This window comes from Rattus norvegicus, chromosome 6 (assembly GCF_021556685.1).
Source record: "Rattus norvegicus strain SHRSP/BbbUtx chromosome 6, alternate assembly SHRSP_T2T, whole genome shotgun sequence".
Lineage (NCBI taxonomy): Eukaryota > Metazoa > Chordata > Mammalia > Rodentia > Muridae > Rattus > Rattus norvegicus.
The window spans coordinates 10,075,507-10,089,421 of record NC_141539.1 but is presented as its reverse complement, the minus strand read 5'-3'; the positions used below and the strand labels follow the sequence as shown (position 1 = coordinate 10,089,421).

At 41.1% G+C, this 13,915-nt stretch overlaps 1 protein-coding gene and 1 pseudogene across 45 annotated transcripts in view; both read right to left on the bottom strand.

Annotated features, from left to right (window-relative positions):
- The window catches only part of Nrxn1 (neurexin 1), a 1,143,874-nt gene that overhangs the window by 469,223 nt on the left and 660,736 nt on the right, over positions 1-13,915 (bottom strand).
- LOC148005024 (U2 spliceosomal RNA) lies at positions 6,973-7,098 on the bottom strand (annotated as a pseudogene).

The window sequence follows — 13,915 nt, the reverse complement described above, 5'->3', positions numbered from 1 at the left end:
ACACTGATTTCTGGCTGCAGTGAAGGTGCAGCTGGAAAAGCCAGAATAAATAACTGAGGACGGAGAATAGACAAGGACAGACGGCCTTCATCAGTAAAGCCACAAGGTCACTGGACCGGAAAGTGTCTAGGTGAAGGCATCTGCAGCTTCTACCTAACAAGTGGAATTGTAATGTATTAATCATGTCAGAAAGACAAATACAGTTCCTACCTAAATCTATAGAGACTTGTTAAGACAGTAAATGCTTGAACTTTGAATGTTAAAACTTAAAAAACAAACAAAAACTAAAAAACTAGAAACTAAAAACCTTCAGGCAAACAAAAAGTTCAAATATTACAAAATAGGAAGCTCAGAAGATTTGGTAAGAGTGTTGGGTGTGAACATATTAAAGAAATATGTAGGCAGCACGTCTGCAATGGATTCCCCAAAAGTTGCAGGTTGTATAACACACCTTGGCTGCTACTCTGCCACACATCCTCATTCAGGTACAGAGCAATGAAACGACCTCAGAGAACTCTGGGGTAGCAAGCCCTATGGGTTCCATTAAGGATCCCTCTCTCCAAAGCTAAAATATGATGATGGTCTTTGCCTGATTCTCAAAATAGTCAGCTGACCAATGGAATAACTCAAATTTAAATATTCACTCACGGCCTTCAGAAGTCATTTGCCCTTGGTTGTTTTCATCCATGAAAACATACGGGAAGTAAGGCCTGAATTTAAGACATCAAGATGAACGTGAAAGATGCCGCCTCCCAGATAAAAACCGGAAGTCCTTTCCACCATGTACTCATGTGACTAAAAACACATAGGAGAAAACCTGTAGTATCCAAACTTAAGAGATGCGGATGCTACGCAAATGCCCAATAAAGGGCAATGCGCACGTGACCCAAGTCTTAGTCAAGCCCCCCACCCCCTGCACAGTTGACAAATCTATGCCCTGAAGTAAAGGTTCCCCTCATCAATAAACTGTTTCTGTTCTATATCTAATATTTGTCTCTAATGAAATCCTTAGCCCTGCGATGAGAGCCTTGAATGGGCACCCTCTAAATTCAGATCTGCAGGCAGATACTAAGCACGCCTTTCTCTCCCACTTTCTCTCCCATTTTCCTTAATACCTCTTTATTGATGTTGGCCAAAGGCTTAAACACGCGTTCTCTGATTACTGGTCTCTCACGCTTTCTGAGAAGCTCTATTACTCCCCTTCCATCACACAGCTGCTTGCTCACCTCCCTTGCTGACATATTGGTGTTCTGGGATCCTAAATCAGAAAAGGCCTGACATTCTCTCTTTCTCTTTCCCATGTCCCTCCTCTAGGAGCGGCTGGCAATTTGCTTGCTTGTCCTCTTATTTTTCTCTCAGTAGCAGATGTGAGCTTCTAAGCCAATTTGAAATTGTTTTATTAATGACATTGTCTTACGGTTCCATTGCTGAGAAGAGACACCATGACCAAGGCAGCTCTTATAAGGATAACATTTAATTGGGGCTGCCTTACAGGGTCAGAGGTTCAGTCCATTATCCTCAAGGCAGGAAACATGGAAGCATGTAGGCAAGCACATTGCTGACGAAGGAGCCAAGAGTTCTAATGATGATCTGAAGGCACTCAGGAGAAGACTGTCCCCATGTAGCTAGGAGGAGGGTCTCAAAGCCTACAGGGTGATACACCTCCTCCAACAAGGCCACACCTCCTCCAACAAGGCCACACCTCCTCCAACAAGGCCACACCTCCTCCAACAAGGCCACACCTCCTCCAACAAGGCCACACCTCCTCCAACAAGGCCACAGCCTCCTAATAGTGGCACTCCCCGAGCCAAGCATTTTCAAACTACCACAGAGACCAAGAACCCATAAAGGTTCCTCAGATTCCCGAGCAATTATCCAAGCACTTGTTAAACCTTTCAGGTTTCTTTTTTTACTTTTGATGTGTTCTGTGTATGCCTGTGTGTTGGGAGTGGAGGTTCATGTGTCTGTGGGTTGGTATGTGTATATGTATGTGGAGGCCACAGGAAAGCATTGGCACTTTCGGGGTCCTGTTCTGGCATTGCCTACTTTATTCCCCTGAGACAGGTTCTCTCACTGAACCTGGAGCTCACAGTCTTCTCTGTCTGCTTGTGGGTTTGTTTGTTTGGTTGTGTTTTTGCTGGGATGGCTGCCCAGCAAGCCAACTTATCTTCCTATCTTTGCCTGCTCTGTGTTTTCTGTATGGGTAATGGAGAGCCATGCCCAGGCCGTCATGAATGTGCAGACAGTTTTCTTACCCTCTAACCCATCTCCTCCTGTCAATTTTTTTTGTCATACTAATTATGGAAAGAGGATTACAGTAGTCCTTTAGTTCAAAAAGAAACAAATGAATAGCATTTTCAGTTCTATGTTTCTTGACGGAAAGATTTACTAATACAGCTTTTCCATAGTTCTTAATGCATATCTTGTAGGCTGGCCTTGAGCCTGCCGTCCTCCTGTCTTGGTCTTCCCCATGGTGGTGCACATCCACATTCCAGACAGAACTGTTCCTACCGTACACCTTTGAATGCAGCACTCAATTGGCAGTGGTTTGAGAAGGGGCTGCCAACAAAATTCAATAACTGTGGTAGAATTCAAAAGTGGAGTCCTAAGGCAAATACAAACATAATAATGTCTAAAATTTCTTTCAGCTTAGAAAGTTTGATGATTCCATACGCGTCCCAGACACAGGACTAGCTCTAAGGCAACTGGGCCCTATGTGACAAGTCTTCAGTTGGTTGTATCTGTGACAGATGAGAAGCAAGGACTAGGATGCTGGACATTCCTTTCAGGCTGAAATCATCTTGGAGGAACACAGAGCAATTGGAGCCTGGGGGCTGGTACTTTTATTACAAAAAGAAATGTCTCATTTAGTATCAACTTATCTATAACTGCAGTGAACTTCCTTATGCAGCTTTGGCCTGTTCAACATCTTGTTGTGTTATGCAGAGGAAAAGCAACCCAGCCTTAGCTCTTCTGCTTCAAGCTGGTTACCTCCACCCCAGAAGGTGACTTCTCTTCCCCTGCTGACCTAACAGAGAGGGAAGGGTACAGAAAGCAGATTTGGTAGGAGGGCCAACTCAATTTGCAATTGCCTTGAGGAGCAGCTGTCCTTTACTCTGTAACAATGGGAGCCGCACTGAATATCTTCTTTTTTCCAGTCTTCTGGTAGGAAAGCAAAATAAGTCTGTGGCAGGAGAAAAGAAGGCTTGTCCCATAGTGCCAAGGGATCAAACCACACTGCCTTTGTGTCTTTGATGTATTTCGTTAACATAATACTCTCAATAAATAAAAAGAATACTTAGGAAAGTTTTTTGTTTGTTTGTTTTTTGTTTTTTTAATGTGAGATGCATTCGCTGTGTCAGCCATATTCCTCCTTTCCCCAGGGTATTACATTAAAAACAAAACAAACAAAAACAAAACAAAACCAAAAACAAACTACTTAAATAATAATGCTAGTCATAAAGTATATTTCCAATAATAAATATCATCCGTCAATCTAATAAATGTGAATAAGGACCTACTAAAAATTTGGCAAAAAGCAAAAAAGTATAAGGCTCGCTTTGGAGTCTTAGGTACCAAAGCCGAATTGCCAGGGCCTTACTGCCCCCTGCTGGCCATTCTTGGAAGTGGCGTATTACAGGCCGGACTCCAAAAGGGAGTCAGCCATGTCTCTTGTTTTAGGGAAAGAAGCTGATACATGTTGTTGTGTTTTGCCTCTTTTCTTGACTCGAACTGTCAGCACAAGAAATATGGGAGGATTTTGCTACGTGTAAGGAATCCTCACTTCATTACAAGAGCGAGGCTTAGCTCTGACTCCTCATCGCTGTGTGGTGATCTTGTACAAAGGTCTTTAAGCTTCAGTTCCTCTCCTTAACTTTCAGTTACAAATTATAATTGAGAGATTTGGTGCACAGGGCCAGTGCCTGGTATGTAGTGATCACATGTGAGAATTTGTTCTTTAAATGTACATAGTACTTTGCAAAACGGATGTGAGTGTAAGGATAGTAAGGGAAGACACTTCCATTAACAGTTTAACTTCCCGGAAGTCGTCAGAAGGTTCTCGGGACCGACACCTCAGCTACAAATGTTGAGCCATAGAATTTTAAATTCCTATCATTACTGCTTTCCAAGAATTTATTGACTATCTTTGACAACTGTGCTTTCTGACTCTTCACAAAACAAAGAACTTAGTACTGTGTTTCCATCTCCTCCACATCCGGGTAACACTTCACATGCTGCTATGCACCATACAGACTACCCTCCTCCCTGCCTTCCTCCCTTCCTTCCTGCCCTATCAGTGCCTCACTGCATCAGAGTCATCAGTCCCCCACTGCCTCATGTCTGATGCTTTCTTTGCATCACTTTTTGCGCCTTTAGGGTATTAATAAGGAAAAAGCTACTTAATTTCTCACTAATCAAGCTAGTAAAGAAAACAATATTAAATGACTGAGAGACGGTAATGGTCACCACATAAGACAACACATCCCAGGAGGACACAGGATTGTGGAACATTTCTGAAGGTAATTGAGACAGGGTAGAATGTGAAATTTATCAATTATTTACTTCTGGAAATTTGTACTTAATATTTTACAGTGTAGTTGGTGACAGTTAATTCCCCAGAAAAGTCAAACTTTAAATAGAGGAACTAGCACATATTCTCAAAGGGACCTCTACTGAGTAGAGACACAAGAAGACAAGCCTACAGGACACAGGGTGCTAGATTACTCTGGAGAATTCCGTACTCCAGGCTCCAGCCTTTGTTGGACTTTAAGGAGCAGCAGCTGTATCCCTTGAGCTTTTGTGTACTAAGTGAGGAGTCCAGACTTCCTCCTAAGACGAGGGGTCCTCATTTCCCCACCAGTCCGTGTACTTCTCTTCCATGGACTTTACGGCATACCTTCACGTGTAAGGACCACCATTCTTAAGTGTTTCCGGTCATAGAGCACCTCAGACAAGGCACCACTCAACACTTGACAAACACAGATATAAGAGGTTTTTCTGTGTGCTTTATTTTTGTACTGCGTTACAGCTACAGGGACTTGAAAAGGTGAGATTGGGAATTCCATATGCTGCTATGCCCCTTACAGACTATACCCCTTCCTCTTTCCCTTCCTCCCTCCCTCCCTCCATCCTTCCCTCCCTCCCTCCCTCTTTCCCTCCCACCTTCCTGCCTTCTTTCCTCCATTCATGACAAATCAGGGGTTAAGAGTACTGGCTGTTCTTCCAGAGGAACAAGTATTCAATTCCTAGCACTTACAGTAGCTCTCGGTGATCAGTAATTCAATCTCAGGTGATCTATCGCCCTCTTCTGGCCTACATAAACACTGCATGCACACCATGAGTAGACATATGCAGATGCCCATGGAGAGATGGCTCAGCTGTTAAGAGCACCGACTGCTCTTCCAGAGGACCTGACTTCAATTCCCAGCAACCACATGGTGGCTCACAACCATCTGTGATGGGAGTCGAGACCCTCAATTGGTGTGTCTGAAGACAGCTACAGTGTACTCATATACGTAAAGTAAATAAATATTTATGAAAACATATTTTGAAAACGAAAAAACAGAGAAATGGCAAACAAGGAAAGAAACCTGTGGTTAACAATAATTAATTGTCATGATCTGCCTTTAAAAATACAATAATAAAATGAATTTTCTACATATCCTATACTACTTCAAGTATTTTATAACTCTTTATCACAATATAAGACAGTTTTGTATATTTATATTACTATATCTGTATTTTATGCACTCACTTAGTATCTATATTAAAATAAGTATACAGTGCAAAGTCCAATAGATTTTTGAAAAATATAATATGGCTATAGATTCCTTAAACATATACTATAATAACGTTGCATGGTAGACATGGCTGTAACACTTACACTTGAGAGGTAGAGAATCAGGAGTTCAAAGTCATCTTCAAATACCCAGAGAGTCTGAAGCTGCATGAGTCATCTCAAAAGTCAAGAGTGCATGAGCACCACATACATATGTGCACATATATGACCCCTCATCCCACACATATACTGACAAACAAGTACATATGTGCATGTGTATAAAATCTCCACTCGCTTGTCAGCTTCTCTTAGCATAAAATACTGTTCTGGCTTATTAGAACTGGACAAATAAATATGGCAGAACTCTCGAGATAATTTTAACGGGAGTAAAGAGAGGGCTGGCAGTTAGGGAAAAAGAATCCATTGTCTTTTTCCTGGCACAGCACCATCCTAAACCCAGTTCCCATCCCTCAGCTCTTCTGGCTTCTCCCTCCACATCTGCTATCCTGTGTTTTGTGTTTCCATAGAGGGCTTTGTCTGATAAAGTGAAATATCTTCATACCAATGCTTCACCTAAGGCAGTGCCTAAATGTTAGCCACTACAAAATAATTAATTATTCTCCTATTATTAAGCACTCTGGCAACACCATCTAATTACAGCAGTGGACACTTGGCTATGTGGACACTTAGAGCTCCTCCTTGAGCTTGCCACCACGACCACTGAGGTTTCACAGAGAAACTATCTTAACTCAGGAGGAATTAAGGACGTGACGAAATGCAATCAAGATTTCATGTGGAAGTAAATGTTTCATCTGTGGCACTTCCAGCAGTTAAGATGGAGAGAGTTTTAGGGATTACATGAGTGACATTTTAGGACCCAGATCCTGGCTTGGACAACTGCTAAGCCTTTCCAATCTTCTAACCCTTGTCTCCCTGAAGCATGGGCTACAGTTCCTTGGGCCATATCTACTCCCTCCCAGGACCGACAGAATCACTCAAAAGCACAGGCATCAGAGTTGGCATAGAGTTTTCTGAATCCTCTTAAAACACTAAAATATAATTTTCCTATTCACTGAGGTTGGACACAAGGAGCAGCAGTAAGTTATCCAGCAAGCACAGGAATTCCGACTCCCTGGTCTGTGGTGACGGATGTCCTAATGATGGAAACGGGGCTGGACTCGAGAGAGTTAGGTATCGATTCTGTTCATTTTGCCTGCCAAGCTCAGCATAGACTCAGGTGAACATTATTTCTATGTTCTTCATGTAGACATATTTTTATGCATCTACACTTGATCTTAGCCAAAAGGCCGAGAAGCGATTTTATGCATCTAATGTAAGAAAATAGAACATATATTTGTTGAATGTGCTAGTCAATACCACATTTTCTCCAAGTACTACAGCCCAAAAGGAGCTATTAGAAAAAAATTATATATATATATATATACATATATATATATATATGTAGAGAGAGAGAGAGGGAGAGAGAGAGAGAGAGAGAGAGATGATATGGGGATTTGTATAGTGTTTTCCCTCACTGAATCACAAGCATTCAAAGAAGACACAATTTCTAACTACATCTCGTGGTTTACATTTAAAGCAAAACCTTGGGGAAATTTTCCAGTTGTATACTCAGGGACTAAAAACTCTTTAACAAAAAGAACATTGTTTTGCAGAGTTTCAGTGAAAACATAGGCCCAAAAATACACATTCAAAACAATAGTGAAAGCTGAGATGAGAATTAGACACAAAGGAGAAATGCTATTACGAACAGTGGCGCCTCTTTAGATCAAAGGCCACAGCAGAGATATTAACAGGCTTTGAGGAATAGAAGTGAAATTAAGATCCCTTAAGCCAATGGGAACTTTGAGAGGACCTGGGTTCGTGGGTTCATCACCAGAGAGAAAGCAATGGAGAGAAGATCAGCACATATCTGTTGTGAAAAACGGGATCCACTTGGTCAGAACCCAGTTCTGAAATGGGAATAATTAAGATGAACAAATCATATTAGTCTCTTTGCTTTCAAACTCTTCTCACCTTCTCCTTTACCTGATGAAACAATGTGACTAAAACTAAGTGAGGGCCAAGAGAATTATTTCAGCTCAAGTGAACACCTGAGTCTAGCGCTCAGATTCGGGCATTTCTGTGTTCCTTCCTGTGTTCTATGTGGATGGTGAAGTCGTAGTCTTATGGAATGCCTGATACGGATCGATCATACCCAGGCAGCAAAGGTCAGGTAGAGTATCCCAGTCTGAAAACTGAAAATCTGAAGTGCTCCAAAATTTGAAAGTTTTGATGTGTAGGCTGTCACAAGAACAAATTACACATGTAATTTTTATGTAACATATGTAAATGAAAATATTTTGTAAAATTACATTTGGGTTATATGTTTAAGGTGTATTCAAAACATAAAGTTTGTGTTCATAATAAGGTCCTATATTCATCAGAAATCATCATGTATGCAAGAATTCCAAATGCTGAAAGTCATTCAAGAATCTGGCCCCAAGCTTCTTGATATGGGATATTCAAGTATCTTAGTCAACTCTTAAGAAGTACCTCCCCGTCAGGCTTCTCTTCACATGCGTTCCTTCATTTAATCTCCAGAAGCTCACATAACAGTAATGGAATTATCACTAAATTAGATATGAAGAAACACGTAGGTAAGTCAATAATAGGTAAGATTTAAGCCAGTGGCAAGATAGAAATCAAGAATTAAGTCCAGGCAGCTGAACTCCACAAGGGGTGTGTGTGTGTGTGTGTGTGTGTGTGTGTGTGTGTGTGTGTGTGTACGAGCTTCCAATCTTGTGCACATTAGACAAATATCCAGTCTATAGTTTTCTAGCTTAATTCTCCCCTCCCGGCACCTTCTCCAACCCAAATTTGCATTTCTTTGGAAATGTTTTCTCAGTATTTTCTACTTTCTGTACAATCTTGATGCCTCTGGCAAATAATAATAATGTGTTCATAATAGTTTAAACAATAGTTTTCACATGTATTAGGAGGAGAAATGATGATAAAACCACCATAAAAAAACATTATGCAGGAGAAGACACAGTTATACATGTAAAGAAACACAGAGAGAGGGGGAGGAAGAGGGGAAAGGGGAGGGGGATGAAGAGGGGGAAGGGGAGGGGGAGAGAGAGAGAGGAAGAAGTCAGCCCTTAGAGACAACATAGGGACTTTTATGCTTTCCCTGAGCCTTTAATGAAAACAAAAACAAACAAACAAACAAAAAAAAGAGAGGTGTGGCATGAAGAGTTTTGATAATTATTTCCTTGGATCTCAAGCACTTGGTAGCAGCGGGCCACCCACTTTCAAGGACCACTGCTTTCCCGTGAGAGGTTCCATCCCTGCACATGGACTGCTGTCTGACGCTGCGGTCAGAGGCATCCCTCATCTCTGAGTAGCCAGATGTAGAGGCAGCATGAATGGATATGCCGGAAGTGGATAAAAATAATGACATGCCAGGTACTAGCATGTCTACTTAGATAATCAGTGTTCACTTCATACAGTGTTTGCATGGCTTTCCTGTGGGTGATACCCAGTAACTGATTCTGTTTCCTGTACCTCCGAAATCATTATTAGGAGAAATGGTGTATTATTGGAGGCAAAAGCACAAGCATCGGGCTCTAAATCCAACCCACAAGCACGGTTTATGCCTCAGTGCCTCCAGGGGAGTTTTACAGATTCACCAGGTAATAGGAATTCTTTTTTAAGATGTGGTCTCGAGAAACCAAGACCAGCCTTGAACTCCCTTGGAGTTGGGTATAGTTTTGAACTTTTGACCCTCCTGCATCTCCATGCTTGGTTCATGTGCTCTTGGGGCTCAAGATGAGTGTTCTGTGCATGTTAGACAAGCACTCGTCCAACTGAGCTGTGTAATCAGCCTTTTTCCTGTAATCTTAGCCTCACGTACTCTAAACAAGCAAACAAATGAACAAGAAATAAACAAAATTGAAAAACAAAATTAAAACCCTACAACTGAAAGGGGTATGTGGTCCACAAAGGTGGCTCAGTAAATGACCAAAGCATCTGATGAACTGAGTTCGATCCCTGGGGTTTACATGGTAAGGGATCAACTCCAACACATTGTCTTCCACTTTCCATACAGATGCTATGGCTTACATTGCATCCATATCTACGCCCCCAAAGAAGTTACTATAATAAGAAATTAAATGTCATATAACATTTTCCTGTCCCTTTCCCAAGATGGGATTTTTTAAATTTACAAACTCTACTCCTTTGAATACTTCTACCTTCAATCTTGCTCATGGGAGCAGCTAGGTCTTGGCTAGATTTTTGCTTTTAAACAACCTGCGCTGCTTTTAGTTGCTTACTTGGCTTTATTAAGCTGTTACCCAAAATGAGATTTTAAAAGATGTATCAAAAATGAAAAATATATCCTACAATGATTCTGAATCCAAAAGCGCCCAACATTTCTACTGACATAGATTGCATGTTCTCCTGTGAGTTTGCATGTTAGAAAACAATCACTATTGTATATCACGGGGCCATTTGCTCATTTCCCTCTGAAATGGCTGAAGTTGAAGGATAAAGTGGGGAGGGGTTCTATTTGCCTCTAACATTTCCATAGATTCTAGTTATAGAAATAATTAAAATCTGCAGTTGAACGAGAATTTCAGTATCTTTCCATTTCTTTATTCCTCTCCCTGTCTCTTTCTTTGTGTCTTTCTCTGTGTCTCTGCTTCTGTTTCTCTATAACAGCCTGTTTGTCTCTCTGTCTCTGTCTCTGTCTCTCTCTCTCTCTCTCCCTCCCCTCCCTTCTCCCTTCCTTCCTTCCTCCCTCCCTTCCTCCCTCCCTTCTTCCCTTCTCCCTTCCTCCCTCCCTTCTCCCTTCCTCCCTCCCTTCTCCCTTCCTCCCTCCCTTCTTCCCTCCCTTCTCCCTTCCTCCCTCCCTTCTTCCCTCCCTTGCTCCCTTCCTCCTACCCATCACCTGTCTCTTTATGTAGTCAGAGCTGATCCCATTTTTAGAGCATCATTCGTGAATGAAGAGATTGAATTGTGAATGCTGGTGTGAAAACAGAACAGAAACCTTTGCCGTGTGGCTGACTTTTGAAGGAACATTCTGCTTTGTCTTTTTTGAAGGTTGTTTACAGATGAACTCACTCCTGGTCCACAACACAGACAAATGCAACCCCTGCCCTCCATGTGGTCCCCAAGTGATTAGCCCTTCCCACCAAGTGCTGTAAAATCTGTCTTCTGAGCTCACAGATGGGAAAGACTTATTAGTTCAGGAAGCTCATGTCCCTCAGAAGGGAATCAACCACCAGACCCCAAATCTTACCTTGCAGTTCTGATGTTGTATACATTTTCTGAACAAAACTTCCTTTACTCTTGTGACATCCATATGCCAACACATATGCTAGCTCTTTCAGCTCCCAGTGGTTGTGGACCTTAGTCTATCATGCGAACAAAGCAAGTTTCTCTAGCTGTGTTCTTATGCAGTGCTAAGAAGAAGCATCCATTTGCAGCATCCTCAAACAGCTACCAAGATGGGCCATGGCATTTGCTTTTCCACTGGGAGAAGCTAGCCCAAGCCAGTTTGAATCATCCAAACAGATAATAACGCACATCATGCAAAGGATTTTGCAGAGCTCAAGCCTTGAGAAATCTTTTTTTTTTTTTGGTTCTTTTTTTCGGAGCTGGGGATCGAACCCATGGCCTTGCGCTTCCTAGGTAAGCGCTCTACCACTGAGCTAAATCCCCAGCCCCGAGAAATCTTTTTGATTTAGCCATGCAAAACATGAGAAAGAAGAGGGCCGTCTTGGCATTAAGGAATGATTATGTTCCTTGCTTTATTGGACTATATGTTAGTGAGCTAATACAAGTGGATCTTCTTTAAAAGTGAACAGATATTTTAATAGATTTTCAGCTACCACTGTCCAGTTAAAATTTACCAATTGCCCACAAGCTCCAGCTGCAAAGCACACAATCTTATTTGCTTGCTGCTCCCCTAGATGACATGCTTTCCAATTTCATCATTCCCAGTACATGTTTTCCCTGTCCTTCATTCTTTTCGTACTGTCTGACTGCACCTTGCTTCTCTGTACCCGGTCCCGCTTTTTACACTTACAAAAGAGACTGGTGATCATTTGTGCATTTTCTGTTTTCAATAGCCATTTATTAGCGCTCTTCCATGTATTGAGCATAGAATAAGAGATAATCAGAGATACTTCTCTCCTACTAATACCTAGTGTAGCCTCAAGACCTGGCTGGAGTTCATTTCTTCTTGAAGTTTCCACTGCTATCTGACCTGTAATATGCTTCTATTTTTTATCAATTCCGATGGTTTATTTCCTAAATTATAATATGTGTTTGTCATGTCATACCATCATGAGCTATTTTTTTCTCTGTCAATCAGAAGTCTGCAGATCTTCAAAACTAAACTCCAACAGCAAATAAAAACTATTCACTTAGATGTTCTACTCTCACAAAGACCAACACCTTTCAAAGTCTGTGCTCAATACATTCACTCAGTAATAAGGGAATGAATAGCATGCCCAAGAGGAATTGAATGATTGATACTAACATAAGAAGGAACTAGATAAGAGAATGACTGATTGACACTCGAGGAAGAAGGGGCTGGATAAGAGAATGAGTGATTGACAATACAGGAAGGAAGAGATGGATAAGAGAATGAGTGGTTGACAATACAGGAAGGAGAAGCTTTAAATGCTGCCCTTTGATAAACCTTCTTAACTTATTTGTAAATACTTCAGAAAGAAGATGAGAGGAGATAATGACAAAGAGAGTTCTGGATTGATCTTGTGAAGCACAGCGAGGGAGGGTATAAATGTCTCTGCTGTGGAGCTGCTGCCCAGATCAACCTCACCCACTTTGAAGAGCAACTGACCGGAGAGCACTTTGCTTGCATAACTATTCTGTTCTTTGTTTCTGAATCAAAAGAGAAGGAGACAAGTTCTTGCCTTAGATAAATTATTTATCATATTGATTTAACTGCCTGCACTTTGTTAAGTTGTATGTGAATTAATGACAACCGTTTACACTTCCTTTATGGAGTCTGAGAATTCAAGCAAGTATTTAGAATTTTACAAATGTACGCAGAAGGACATTATCTCCCACAGCTCACGTCGACCAGCCCTGAGTACATACTTTAGTAACATTATATGGACTGAACAGGATATGTTTAGGAATATATGTGTATATACAGAAATGGATACAATAAAAACTACCGAAAAAAAAGGATTAGTTTTGGCTCCAACTGAATATGTAGCAAAGGATGGTCTTGATGGGCACCAATTCCAAGGTTGGACCTCAGTGTAGGGGATTGTAGGGGGGGTGTGGATGGGGAGGGGAACTTCCTTATAGAAGGGAAGGGGGAAGGGCTGGGGGCTGATGGGGGAAGGGAATAACATTTTAAATATAAATAAGAAATACCCAATTAAAAAATGGAAAAAATAACTAAAAATTGAATCCAGAATCACAGTGTGAGATGTGGTTTCATGGCTCACATAGAATGTAGTCATAACCCTATTTTTCATAGGAAAAATTCCTATGGATGGGGAGAGGAATAGACTGTTTCCTAATGCAGTCGTCAGAAGCTGTGATAAAGATAACATCTTTTCCAAGATGTCTTGTCAAGTTGCAAGGTCCTGAGTCTGCTCTGTCAAATGTGGAAAATGGCATGTGTTGATTCTTCAGAGCAAATGTATGACATGTGTGGGCCCAACCAAGGCATGACAAGCATTAGATTCACAGGCATATCTGGGGTTCTATTAGAACGAAATGTTTTCTGATATGCTAACAAAATGTCACTGAGTAAAACAATTCAATTCTCTCTAGTAGCTATGTGCAATGTATGGTCTTAACTTGTGAGTCCACTCACTCATAGTTACATTAAACAATGGCCAATATTCAAGAAGATATTATGGCCTCTAAAACTGTGGTATAGTTAATAGCATTACAAATAGATAAATTTTTATAGGCATTTCTCAGTTTTGCTAAAATTGACCTTTAGACTTTTTATTCCCATTTTATATGCAAGGGTTACTAATGTTCAAAATAAGAAAAGTAAAATGTACAGAGATTTTATTTACTAATATTAAGTTCAGTAACCTGACTGGCATAGGCATATTTCAAGCCATTCCCTTTAAGGAA